Raw genomic sequence first — 13,379 nt, forward strand, 5'->3', positions numbered from 1 at the left:
TGTTGAGTGCATATATATTTATAATTGTTATATCTTCTTCTTGGATTGATCCCTTGATCATTATGTAATGTCCTTCTTTTTCTCTTGTAGTAGTATTTATTTTAAAGTCTATTTCGTCTGATATGAGAATTGCTGCTCCAGCTTTCTTTTGATTTCCATTTGCATGGAATATCTTTTTCCATCCCCTCACTTTCAGTCTGTATGTGTCCCTAGGTCTGAAGTGGGTCTCTTGTAGACAGCATATATATGGGTCTTGTTTCTGTATCCATTCAGTGAGCCTGTGTCTTTTGGTTGGAGCATTTAATCCATTCACGTTTAAGGTGATTATTGATATGTATGTTCCTATGACCATTTTCTTAATTGTTATGGGTTTGTTTTTGTAGGTCCTTTTCTTCTCTTGTGTTCCCCACTTAGAGAAGTTCCTTTAGCATTTGTTGTAGAGCTGGTTTGGTGGTGCTGAATTCTCTTAGCTTTTGCTTATCTGTAAAGCTTTTGATTTCTCCATTGAATCTGAATGAGATCCTTGCCAGGTTGAGTAATCTTGGTTATAGGTTCTTCCCTTTCATCACTTTAAATATATCATGCCACTCCCTTCTGGCTTGTAGAATTTCTGCTGAGAAATCAGCTGTTAACCTTATGGGAGTTCCCTTGTATGTTGTTTGTCATTTTTCCCTTGCTGCTTTCGATAATTTTTCTTTGTCTTTAGTTTTTGTCTATTTGATTACTATGTGTCTCGGTGTGTTTCTCCTTGGGTTTATCCTGCCTGGGACTCTCTGTGCTTCCTGGACTTGGGTGGCTATTTCCTGTCCCATGTTAGGAAAGTGTTCAACTATTATCCCTTCAAATATTTTCTCGGGTCCTTTCTCCCTCTCTTCTCCTTCTGGGACCCCTATAATGAGAATGTTGTTGCGTTTAATGTTGTCCCCGAGGTCTCTTAGGCTGTCTTCATTTCTTTTCATTCTTTTTTCTTTATTCTGTTCTTCAGCAGTGAATTCCACCATTGTGTCTTCCAGGTCACCTATCTGTTCTTCTGCCTCAGTTATTCTGCTATTGATTCCTTCTAGTGTATTTTTTATTTCAGTTATTGTATTTTTCATCTGTTTGTTTGTTCTTTAATTCCTGTAGGTCATTGTTAAACATTTCTTGCATCTTCTCGTTATTTGCCTCCATTCTTTTTCCGAGGTCCTGGATCATCTTCACTATCATTATTCTGAATCCTTTTTCTGGAAGGTTGCCTATCTCCACTTCATTTAGTTGTTTTTCTGGGATTTTATCTTGTTCCTTCATCTGGTAGATAGCTCTCTGCCTTTTTATCTTGTCTATCTTTCTGTGAATGTCCCTCAATTCAGTTCTATTCCACAGAAGGATGTTTGGCTAGGTGGATTAAGATGTGTACAATTATCATGGAGGCAGTCTTTTTGGCAAAAAGTAAAACTGATTACACAGAAGCTCTGCCTTTAGGTTTATATTGATTAGGCCATTACATAGTTGTTGTGGTGGATATGTTTACTGGATTTATTGTGTCTTTGAAAAACTAAGGATGTTTGAGGTCCTGGATCAGGTAGTGTGATATAACTACTTATACCAGCAGCAGGTCCTGAAGCAGACACTTTCTGGCCTAGAGAACTGCAGAAAGTAGATCAAGCACTGTTTGGGTAGAAGGTGAGAATCCTTTCTTTCCATAATAGCATCAAGATATCTGGTCTGCCTAGGACATGTGGAGATTCAATTTATTTGAAACTGAGCTACTTTCTTACTGAGGAGCCATAACTTTTTTGTCTACGAAGGGGTCAATGATTTTTTTGAGTGGAATCTAAGTCTTCCTCCTTTGGGTATACATTGGTTAGTGGACAGCTATTCGATGTCCATCATTTTGGTTGAGGGATGAAGGTCAATGAAGCTAGTGACAGAAACACATTCCCTCTGGTCATATACCATATGTGGGAAACTCAAAATCTAAGCCGTATCTCATACCAGCCCTGGGAAAGACTGTAGATACTGTCAATCCTGAGGATGCCCATTGTAAATGTAAAAGTCATTCTTTAGATCAATGGATAGAAGGCAAGAAGTGATTAGGTAGTAATACCCTGAGCTGATGCTGCCCCGGAGTAAGGGTTGGAATGGTTGTGGAGGATGTTTATGGTGTATAGAGGAAGAGTTGTGTTATGGACTTGTGTCGTGAGAGAAACAGGAGAATTTTTTTCAGCTTAGATTCAAAAGCACGAGTGGCTTTTCCCAGCAAAATATATTTAAAATGCACCTCTCACCTTGAAAAATGCTGATTTAAAAAAATAAGAGACTCCACCTGTTCCAGAGAACATAGATGCAGAATGCTGGTCAGAGTGTAATTCTCAACCTGAATTTCCTACCCCATCCACAAGCATGAATCTTGCCAAAATCTCAGGCATCCTGGACAGAGGGCACATGTCACTTGAAAAAGCTCCTCAGTTGATTTTCATATATTCCCTTCCCTCCCCGCTGGCTCTCTTTTGAAACAATTCCAATTAACTAGTACAATAGGTAGTCACCTGTTTGCAGAACATATTGGAAGGATGTAAAGCTTAACATATAAATCATTTAACTCTCAATACTTAGAGCAAGTGCATGGGATTCCTAATAAGCACTGTGAAGCAGGAATTAGATCTCCCATCTCAGTCAGCACGGGATACTAACAACTTGGCAGACAGATGGTGATCCTCAGATCCTGGAAGGAAAATGTACACAGGTCACTTCCTTAGAAAGGAGGATATGGAGATTGATAACAAAACCCACCATAGACCTTATAGTTGGTTTTATCTAAATATATGCAGTAGGTAAATAAGCAGTGTGTGTGTGTGTGTGTGTGTGTGTGTGTGTGTGTGTGCGTGTTTATGAGTAGGTATATAGTTCTTGTTATTAGAGTTCAGTTCAGGTTCAGTTATTTTTGCTGTCTTCATAAAGTCCCAAGTTAAAGAACTCTCCACATACTGTTATGGATGTATAATCTGATGACCACAGTCAAGATGCTAACACCTAAAGTTAGGAGAGCTATGTAAGCAGCATGTCTTACTGCAGTGATTTTCAAACTATACACTCTTCTAGGGAGCCGGTTAAAATACAGATTCTAGAACTTCACCCTAGACCTATTGAATTCTTATTTCTAGGGAGCCCCTAAAATTAGCATTTTGAGAAGCTTCCCCCAAGTGACTGTGATGCAGGTGGTCTTTAGATAACACTTTAAGCAAGGTTTACTTGAGGGAGTTTCACATTATATTTTCATGCTGCCATTTGGCCATCAGATTGAGGATTCCAGCCGTAAATACTCAGAGACATCTATAGAAAAAAATGCCTTCCTTCTTCAAAGTGACTGTGGAATTGGGAAGAGGAGGTCTAAAAGTGGGACTCTTAAAATCTAAATGTAAGAATCTTAAGTATATGTAAATGTTTAATGGTAATTAGTGTGTGTGTGTGTGTGTTGGGGGGTACTTTTGAAGATGTGTATTGTTGAAGCCTGAATGGGGGAAAGATTGAACTACAGGGAGGTAAGGAAATGGAGCCCTACATAGTGGGTGGGTGATACCTAGGGGTAAATTTGTGAAAAAGAAATCCAAAATCCAGAAGTGTTTCTTTGGAAAAAAAGAGAAGAGACAGAAAACGTGGGATGACCAGAGTCAGGGACGGAAAGAAGCTCAAGGGCACTGGGTGTGGAATATATGATGGAAACCGGAAAGTACAGGGAGAGTCTGGAGAGAGGCAATAGAGACAAATGGCAGACCACTCAGGATGCTATAATCCTGGGGGCAGGGACCAGGAACAGCGTGGGAGCAGGGCCTCTGTCGCAAGCAGGGAGGAAGAGATAGAAACAGGACATCCTGGGAGCAGCCAGAGGGAAACTAACCAAGTGGGTGATGAGAGGTGGTCAGGAAGTTAATGCCGTTTCAAGCTGAAGCCAAAACCCATGTCTGTTGAAAGCCAGATAACAAAGGACTTTATCCCTCTAAAGACCAAAAAGGAAATTAAAGCTTATTTTGTAATCTGGGTCTGGAAGGTGGAAGTAGGGAAAACTAATTAGAAAAAACAGACTTCAAGGTCAGGGTTTAGTGACTGTTGTCACTCCTCTGTGTTATAGGGAATGTTAGCAGTGAATACTGCAAGGACCTACTTAGTGGTTCAAACTTTGCAAAGTTGAGCAATATTTTGCCATTACCACAAATGTAAATAGCTTTTCTCCAAATTTTCCTCTCAGCGCCTTAAGTTTACTCGTGTCTGGAATAGACCAAGGGAGCTGATCAGTAGTGAAAAAACGAGGAGCCCAGCTAGGGGGTGTCCAGGTGCATTTCATCCCATCTGCAATGCTAATCGAGCTTTCAGTTAAAGGACAAGATGCTCACCCTTTAAGTCCTGAAAATAGGAAGAATGTTTGCCATTTTTATCATTGAACAGTCCTCCTTAGACTAGAGCTGAGGCAACAGCCAGCCTCCTGGCTGCCTGTAGCTTTAGACTATGCTCCTACGTGAGAGTTTGTTAATATGTGCTCCAACTAATTTTGAGCACTGGTTTTCTTGATCTGACTACCTATGTACGAAGGTACTTTCTTGCTGCCAGTCCATGGCCTGTTCAGGTCCCTGTTCTTTTGGATAAGAGTAATGGTTCTGGCCCTTAAATACCCTGTGTGTGTCTAGATAAATGACGTGAAAGGAGTTGAGAGAGTCTTTGACAGGACACCCCTGCCAAAGCAGGGTGCAGGTTAGAAGAATGCATGTCCCAGACCCAACTCAGGTTAGGCCTTCGTATTTCCTCATGGGCCAGAAACCTCCAAACTGTGGTTAGGCACTCCTACCTAGGACGAAGGCCCAAGTTGTCTGCTGTCTTCTTTGTTGTGGAATGACAACAGCAGCTGTCCCCTATTTCCGTGGTCTCTCAACTATCTCTCTTCTAATCCCAGAAATATCTTCAAGTCTTTTGGGCTGGGCTGGATGAGCTGTCCTCAGGACTTTTTAGCTAAGCAGCTGTTGATAAGAATGTGATGGTGTAATGGAGGCATCTAGGGAAGCTGCTGTGGGGATAAATTGTCCTTGGGCATAGGATCGAGTTCTATCTAAAAAAGAAAATTTTAGGTGGCTTCATTGTACTCTGTGTCTCCTAGCAGGCCCTGGAATGCTGCTGCATGCCAATAGTAAATTTATCCCCACAAAATAGGATGAGCTAAAATTATAAACAACTTTTAAATGGTTTTATAATAAATTATTTCAGGAAGCTAAAATTATTATAGGTATATCTTTGCGCAGGTTAAGGTAGTTGTCAATGAGGACAATCATGTTCTTTTACACTATTGGTGACAATATTTAGTCTAAATCAGCAAGGCAATTCTTATGTTCCTATAAGGTAATGCTGCATCATATTTTTACAGAAGAGACTTACAGGTGGTTATGATATGACAAAAATATTAGTGGAAACTTGTATTTTTTATATCATTGGGAGGGTTTATTCACTCGTTCATTCATTTCTTCTCCCCAGGTACTAGGACTGTAAAATTGAATAAGACATAGTTTATTCCCTCAAAGACCTTAGAGTTTAGAAAGGAGGACAGATATGCCTAAAACTAATTGAAATATATTGTAGTTTTAGAGATATATGGCAGCAGTGGTTCTCAACCTTGGTACACATCAGAATCACCTGGAGAGCTTTGAAAAATCCTGATGCCCAGGCAGCACCAGAATGGCTACCTTTGCCTGGAAAAAGAAGGAAACTCCATAGCTGAATTTTGAGAGATGAGTATCTTAAAAAGGTTAAAAAGAGGAGGAAGGGCGTTGTAGACAGAGGAAATAACACTTGCAAAGGCACAGATGGGGGAACTGCAAGTTTGTAGACATCAGATCTTAGCATGCAAGAGAAGGGGCTGTGAAACATATGTTTGGAGAAGTAGGCAGGAGCCAGATCTTAAAGAGCCCTAAAGAGATATTTGTACTTTATTATGTGTAGAGCCACTGAAGGGTTTTAAGCAGGGGACTGCCATGACCACGGTCAGCTTTTTGGTTTTGAAAGCTCATTCTGGTGGCAGTGTTAAGGAAAGAGTAGACAACCCCAAACTGGGTCAGAGATACCCTTTCAGAGGTTATTACAAAAATCCAAGTGAGAAGTCCTATGGGTCTGGACTAAGGCCATGGCAATAGGGATAAAGGGGAAGAAATGGATGTGAGAAATATTTAGGAGGCAAATCAGTGTAGAGCATGGAGGGAGGGGACATATGGGAAAAGGAAGCATGGGACTGTGGAGTTTCTTGTTAGGTGCCTGGGAAAATAAAAACGTCATGCACAGAAACAGAAGTCAGAAAGAAAAGTCAGTTTGGGGAGGCATGTGTTTGATTTTAGTGTTTAGTTAAATGTGAGGTGGTGGACAATCAGGAAGAAATCACTAGGATCCACTTGAATATACAGGACTGGACATTTGAAAAGTGATCAGGGCAAGTGATAGAAAACTTAGCTTTGTACTCATCAAAATGATAGGAACTGTGGGAGTAAATGGATTCTCTGAAGTTTGACAATTTTTCTTCCTCTTTTCTTCTTTTGCTTACCTTACCTGACAGCCCTCTAGTGACAACAAGCACATACTACATTTCTCAAAAGTGCCTCAACTCAGTTAATGTGATCATGAAATGTATCTTCAGAACCCTGATTTGGTCAAAATATTATTGTATTACTATGTCAGTATCAGTATGTGGCAGCACATCCATGCAGCAAGGGCCTCAGGGGTGTCAGATTGAGCCTAAAGCTGTCATTCGTCGTAATTCTGGGAGATTCAAGAGGACTTGAAATTGACCTACCGGGAATCTAATTTATATGAGGAATCAAGGAGGCTCCTGTGAAAGAATTTATTCCAAAGCAGCAGTTATCACATCAGAATCACCTTGGGAGCTTAAAAAACTATCCCAACGCCCTTGATGCGTCTCAGACCAATTAATCAGAACCTCTGAGGGTGGGACCTGGCCAGGCATCAAACTTCCTCAGGTAATTCTTTGTGCAGCCAAAATCAAGAACTGCAGCTCCAGAGGATGAGAGCCTAGAGATACACAGGGTTGAGTCAAGAATACTGACCAATGCAGCAGGGGAAGAGTGGTTCTGGGTGCAACATGTTTCTATCAATCAAGATGCCCCTGGGTTCAGCCCCCAGGGAGTCATACCTGTGGTCATACCTGGATTGCCAGACTTGAGACTAGGTCTAAGGAGCTGCAAAAGAGTAAAAGCTAAAATAATGGTGTCCTCTAAAACTCAGTAGGATAGTAAGAGCACAAGGGGTTAACAGCTTTGGTATTGGCAACAACACTGGCAGTATTGGTGATGGTGATTCCTTCATTCAGCACAATTTTATTGAGAGCCTGTATTATGTGCCAGGCACCAGTCTAGGCACTAAGGAAACAGTGCAAACAGGATTGACAAAGTCCTTTCTCTCTTGGATCATGGATTCTAGTACTTTTGTTGGTGAAAACGGGCTAACAAAACAACGTCAGGTAGTGAGAAGTGCCGTGCAGAATATTAAATAAAGTCATATAGTAGAGAATGAGTGGCTTTTGTTTGGATCGGTAGGTCTGGGAAGTTTGCTCTCTGCAGAGGAGATATCTAAGGTAAGGTATGAATGACAAGGAGGAGGCAAGCCATATGAAATGCTGGGAGATGAATATTCTAGGCAAGGAGAACAGCAGATGTAATGACCCGAAGGCAGGAGAAGCTTGGCATGTTTGAGGAACAGAAAGGAGGCCGGTTTGATTGAGGAGAGAGTAGGACAAGATGAGATTCTAGGACTTCCCTGGTGGCACAGTGGTTAAGAATCTGCCTGCCAATGCAGGGGACACGGGTTCGAGCCCTGGTCTGGGAAGATCCCACATGCCGCGGAGCCACTAAGCCCGTGTACCACAACTACTGAGCCTGTGCTCTAGAGCCTGCGTGCCACAACTACTGAGCTCGTGTGCCACAAGTACTGAAGCCCACGCGCCTAGAGCCTGAGCTTTGCAACAAGGGAAGCCACCGTAATGAGAAGTCCGCGCACCGCAACGAAGAGTAGCCCCTGCTCTCTGCAACTAGAGAAAGCCCGTTCGCAGCAATGAAGACCTGACACAGCCAAAAATAAATAAATAAATAAATAAAATAAATTAAAAAAAACAAAAGATGAGATTCTAGAGCTAGTCAGGGGCCAGATCATGTATTGTACAATCTAGTGAGTCGTGGTAAAGACTGAATTTTAATCTAAGTGTGATGAAGAGTCATTGAATGATTTTGAGCAGGGAAATGATAAGACCTAATTTATATTTTAAAGGATCATTCTTACTACTGTCATGGAAAATGGGTCAGATTGGTGTAAGAATGGAAACAGGGAGAGCAGTTAGGGTATTTGCAATAGTGCAAGTAAATATGGTGGTAGCTTGGGCCAGGGTGTTAATAGTGGACTTGGAAGGAAGTTGGCATATTGGCGATATGTTTTAGAACTTGAATCCATTGGACTTATAGATAAATAGGACGTGGGGTTGAGGGAAAGAGTGGTATCAAGATGATGGTGATGGTGGCAGCAACATTAGCAGTGGCATTGTTGAAGGCAGTAGTTCTGTTGGCAGTGGTACCTTCAGTGCCTCTGCTAAACAGCATTGGCACCTTCAGCTCAGACATCAGCTCATGTGGCCTTCATGGACATTGTTGGCATACTAGCCACTCTTGGTGAAAGGAACGGAGACATCATTACTGGAGAAAAATGGCAGGCACCACATGGCAGCAAAGCAGACTCATTTACAGAGCATATGTGAGATAGCCTGTGGGGACTTAATGCCAGAAGTATTAGGGAAAATTTTAAGAAGAGTTATTTTTAACTTCTGCAGAGCTGATGGGAGTGAAGTCAGAGATATACCATTTTGTTATTATGCTTGTGAGCCCATATTATCCATAAGCTGCTTTGACAGAAGTAATCAGGATTATTTTAAAAGAAGTCCCAATCAAAGCTATACTAAATTAAACATTATCAAATATATTTTTTGTAAAAATTTCCGTACCAACTATGTAAACATTAACATTTTTATATTATAATTGTGTAAAAATCCTTCAGATATGTGCTTATAAAGATTCAAACAATACAGAAGTTAAATGTTATAATTGTTAGTCTTCCTCCAGCTGCTCCCCAGGTACATGACCCAACAAGAGGTAACATAATGAACAGATTAGTAAGTTTCTTTCAAAATATTTTCTATGCTTTTACATATATATATCTATCTCTATATATACTTTTATATATTATAGTTAAATTATTAAAAAGCATATAGAAAAAATATATAAGCATATAAAATATATAAGAATATATAAGAAAAAAGCATATATATGACGTTTTATATATGTTATTTATTTATATATATACATACACATAATAGTTTTTTAATAAATAAAATCATATCAGTCAATCATATTGATCTGAATATTGCTTTTTTTTAATGTAACAATAAACCAGAGGCATCTTTCCGTGTCAGTGAATCTTGTTTTTTCAGCAGATGCGTATATTCGATTATATCAATATCTTGTGATATATTTAATCAGTCCCCTATTGATGGGCATTTCTTTTTATTTTTACATTTGTACTTTGTACACCTGTGAAAGTATGTCTGAAGACTAGTACTCTAGAAGAGGAATTGCAGGGTTGAAAAATGCATTTAATATTTTGTTAGATATACAACCAAATTGTCCTCTAAGAAGAATGTACTCATTTACACTCTCACGAGTAGTATTTGAGAGGCTTTCTTTCCCTACACCCTCACCAACACTGGGTATCATCAATCTTTTTTATCTTTGCCAACAAGATGGGTGAGAATTGGCATTTCATTATTGTTTAATTTGTTTTTCCCCCAATATTAGTGATATCAAACATTTTTTATATGTTTAATATTTGCCTTTTTTCTATGAATTGTCTGTTGATATTCTTTACTCAATTTTCTGATGGGTTATTTATCTTTTTCTCATTGATTTGTAGGGACCCTTCATATATACTAAGTATTAATCCTTTCCTCACATAATAGAAAATTTTCCTTCCTACTCTGTTACTTGTCTTTTAACTTCATTTATGTTATCTTTTGTTGTACAGAAATTTAATATTTTGATGTAATCAAACTTGTCAATCTTTTCAATTTGGGGTTTGGAGTCTTGCTAAAGAAGGCCCTCCCAGTTGAAGATTATGTAAAAATATTCTACTGTATTTTATTTTAGCACATAATTTTTCTTTCTTTATTCTATTTTATTATTACTTAAACATTTTAAACTATTAAATACATATTACATTAAAAATAGCATAAGCATAGTAATAAAATAAACACCTGGATACATGTCATCTGACTTAAGAAGCGGAAAATCATCAATACCTTAGAAGGCCCCTGTGTGGATCCTTCTCACTTGTGTACCCTTCCCTCACCACCAGGTGTAATCACTATCTTGCCTTTTGTTTTAAACATTTCTTTGTTTTTTTCTTACATATTAACCACCTTTGTGTAATGTATTTGGTTTAATTTTGAAAAATTGAGTAGTAAGCACTAATTTCACTGTATTAGGAAAGAGTAATATTGCCATTATTAAATAAAGGCTTTCATAGGAAGTCTCTGGGGCATAGCCTGTGTTCAGCTTTCCTGAGAGTTTATAGGAATCCTTTCTGTGGGAATTCTTGGGCAAAGCCTAAAGTGAGTGCTGCTGCGTTACATAGTGGTGTGCTGGAGTCAGCTTTTACTGGCTGATGATTACATTTTCAGGAAATTGATCTCATGTTGGCAGCTTGAAATTGGCCCTAAGGGAAATATTTGTGTCATGAAAATTGACAAAAATCTAAACTCAGGGCTTTTTCTTTTGATTAAAAAATATTTTGGAAAGCCAGGAAACCAGCAAACCACTTGTCCTGAGAAACACAGGGCTCAGAACAGTCAGGGTATTTGGCAAGGCTGTTGTTGTGTGGACCAGGTTTTGAACCTTCTGCAGAAAGATGACCAGAGGGAATGGGCTGCACCATATTTTTAAAACTCACCATGGCCAAACTTCAGTATTCAAGAATAGGTCAAAGCATTGAGACTATAATACAAAGCTACAGTAATCAAAACAGTGTGGTACTGGCACAATAACAGACAAAGATGAATGGAACAGTATAGAGAGCCCAGAAGTAAACCCACACACCTGTGGTCAATTAATCTTCAACAAAGGGGGCAAGAATATACAATGGAGAAAAGACAGTCTCTTCAGCAAGTGGTGTTGGGAAAGCTGGGCAGCCATATGTAAACCAATGAAGTTAGAACACTCCCTTGCACCATAAACAAAAATAAGTTCAAAATGGCTTAAAGACTTAAATATAAGACATGACACCATAAAACTCCTAGAAGAGAACACACGCAAAACATTCTCTGACATAAATCATAACAGTGTTTTGATTATGTTTCCTTAGACAGTCACTAGCCCAAGGCAATAGAAATAAAAGCAAAAATAAACAAATGGGACTTAATCAAACTTATAAGCTTTTGCACAGCAAAGGCAATCAAGAACAAAATGAAAAGACAACCTATGGCTGGGAGAAAACACTTGCAAATGATGTGACCAACAAGGGATTAATTTCCAAAATATACAAATGGCTCATACAACTCAATAAGAGAAAAACAAACAACCTGATCAAAAAATGGGCAGACGACCTAAGTAGACATTTCTCCAAAGAAGACATACAGATGGCCAATAGGCACATGAAAAGATGCTCAACATTGTAATTTTTAGAGAAGTGCAAAACAAAAGTATAATGAAGTATCACCTCACACTGGTCAGAATGGCCATCATTAAAAAGTCTATAAATAATAAATGCTGGAGAGGATGTGGAGAAAAGGGAACCTTCCTACACTGTTGGTAGGGATGTAAATTGGTGCAGCCACTATGGAACACAGTAAGGAGGTTCCTTAACTAAAAATAGAGTTGCCATATGATCCAGCTATCCCACTCCTGAGCATATATCTGGAAAAGACAAAAGCTCTAATTTGAAAAGATACATGCACCTCAATGTTCATAGCAGCACTATTGACAAGAGCCAAGACATGGAAGCAACGTAAGTGTCTATCAACAGATGAATGGATAAAGAAGATGTGGTATATATATATACAATGGAATATTACTCAGCCATAAAAAGAATGAAATAATGCCATTTGCAGCAACATGGATGGGCCTGGAGATTATCACATGAAGTGAAGTAAGTCAGACAGAGAAAGACAAATATTATATGATATCACTTATATGTGGAATCTAAAAAATAGTACAAATGAACTTATTTACAAAAGAGAAACAGACTCACAGACATAGAAAACAAACTTATGGTTACCAAAGGGCAAGGGGGGGTTAGGGATAAATTGGGAGTATGGGATTAACATATGTACATTACCCTATATAAAATAGATAAACAACAAGGATTTACTGTATAGCACAGGGAAATATATTCAATATCTTGTAATAAACTCTAATGGAAAAGAATAAAAAAGAATATATATATGCATATATATGTATAACGGAATCACTTTACTGTACATATGAAACGAACACAATATTGTGAATCAACTATATTTCAAAAAAAGAATAGGTCAGAGCATAACATTGCGTGTGTGTGTTTGTGTGTGTGTTGGGGTTGGGGGATGGGGGATGAGAATCTCGAGCATTATTTGAGATCTTACCTGTTTGAAATGTCTTTAATCTACCCTGTCACTTGATTTTTGGCTGGATATAGAATTTTAGTTTGAAAATAATTTTCCATCACAATTTTGAAGACATTGCTATATTGTCTTTGAATTGCCACTGTTACATTGAAAGGCGATTCAGTGATAGTGATTACAGGTTTAGGTTATGGCAGTGAAGTGAGAAGCTGAGGCAGCCTGGAGAAAAATATCATTGGATGTGATGGAGGTCAAGGAACTGATTGACCAGAGGGGGTTCGGTGATCATCCACATGAATATCAAAGTCACCAAGAATGACAGCAGTAGTTTTAGAGAGCAAGATGTAAGACTGAAGGCAAAGTCATCAGTCTTGGGGCTAGATGACAGCAATTATTTTTAAGGAGGAATGAATTAGAAATGGCTGTGAGGAGAGGGGCAACAGGAGGCCACTTTATGTCCAAGTCTAGTGGTGTGACTTGTGTGGAAGAGATACAACCTCCACTTGAGAGGGCTACAGGGAAAGCAGTGTGCTCAGGAAGTGTGAGGTTTTGGTGAGAACAAGAAGGTGAAGGGAACATTTAGGGAAGAGGTTGAGGATATGACAGACTTTAATACTGATACAAATGGAGTTCCAGAGGACACAGTAGAAGAATTAGGGAGGGTAAAGAGAGTGAGAGATTTGGTTATCTTAGAAGAGGAAGAGAGCTGTATGAGAAA

General features: G+C 39.0%; 1 long non-coding RNA gene across 1 annotated transcript in view; it reads left to right on the plus strand.

Moving 5' to 3' along the window:
• The window catches only part of LOC109552485 (uncharacterized), a 132,672-nt gene that overhangs the window by 12,766 nt on the left and 106,527 nt on the right, over nt 1–13,379 (plus strand). The window lies entirely within an intron of this gene.

The sequence above is a fragment of the Tursiops truncatus genome, chromosome X (assembly GCF_011762595.2).
Source record: "Tursiops truncatus isolate mTurTru1 chromosome X, mTurTru1.mat.Y, whole genome shotgun sequence".
Lineage (NCBI taxonomy): Eukaryota > Metazoa > Chordata > Mammalia > Artiodactyla > Delphinidae > Tursiops > Tursiops truncatus.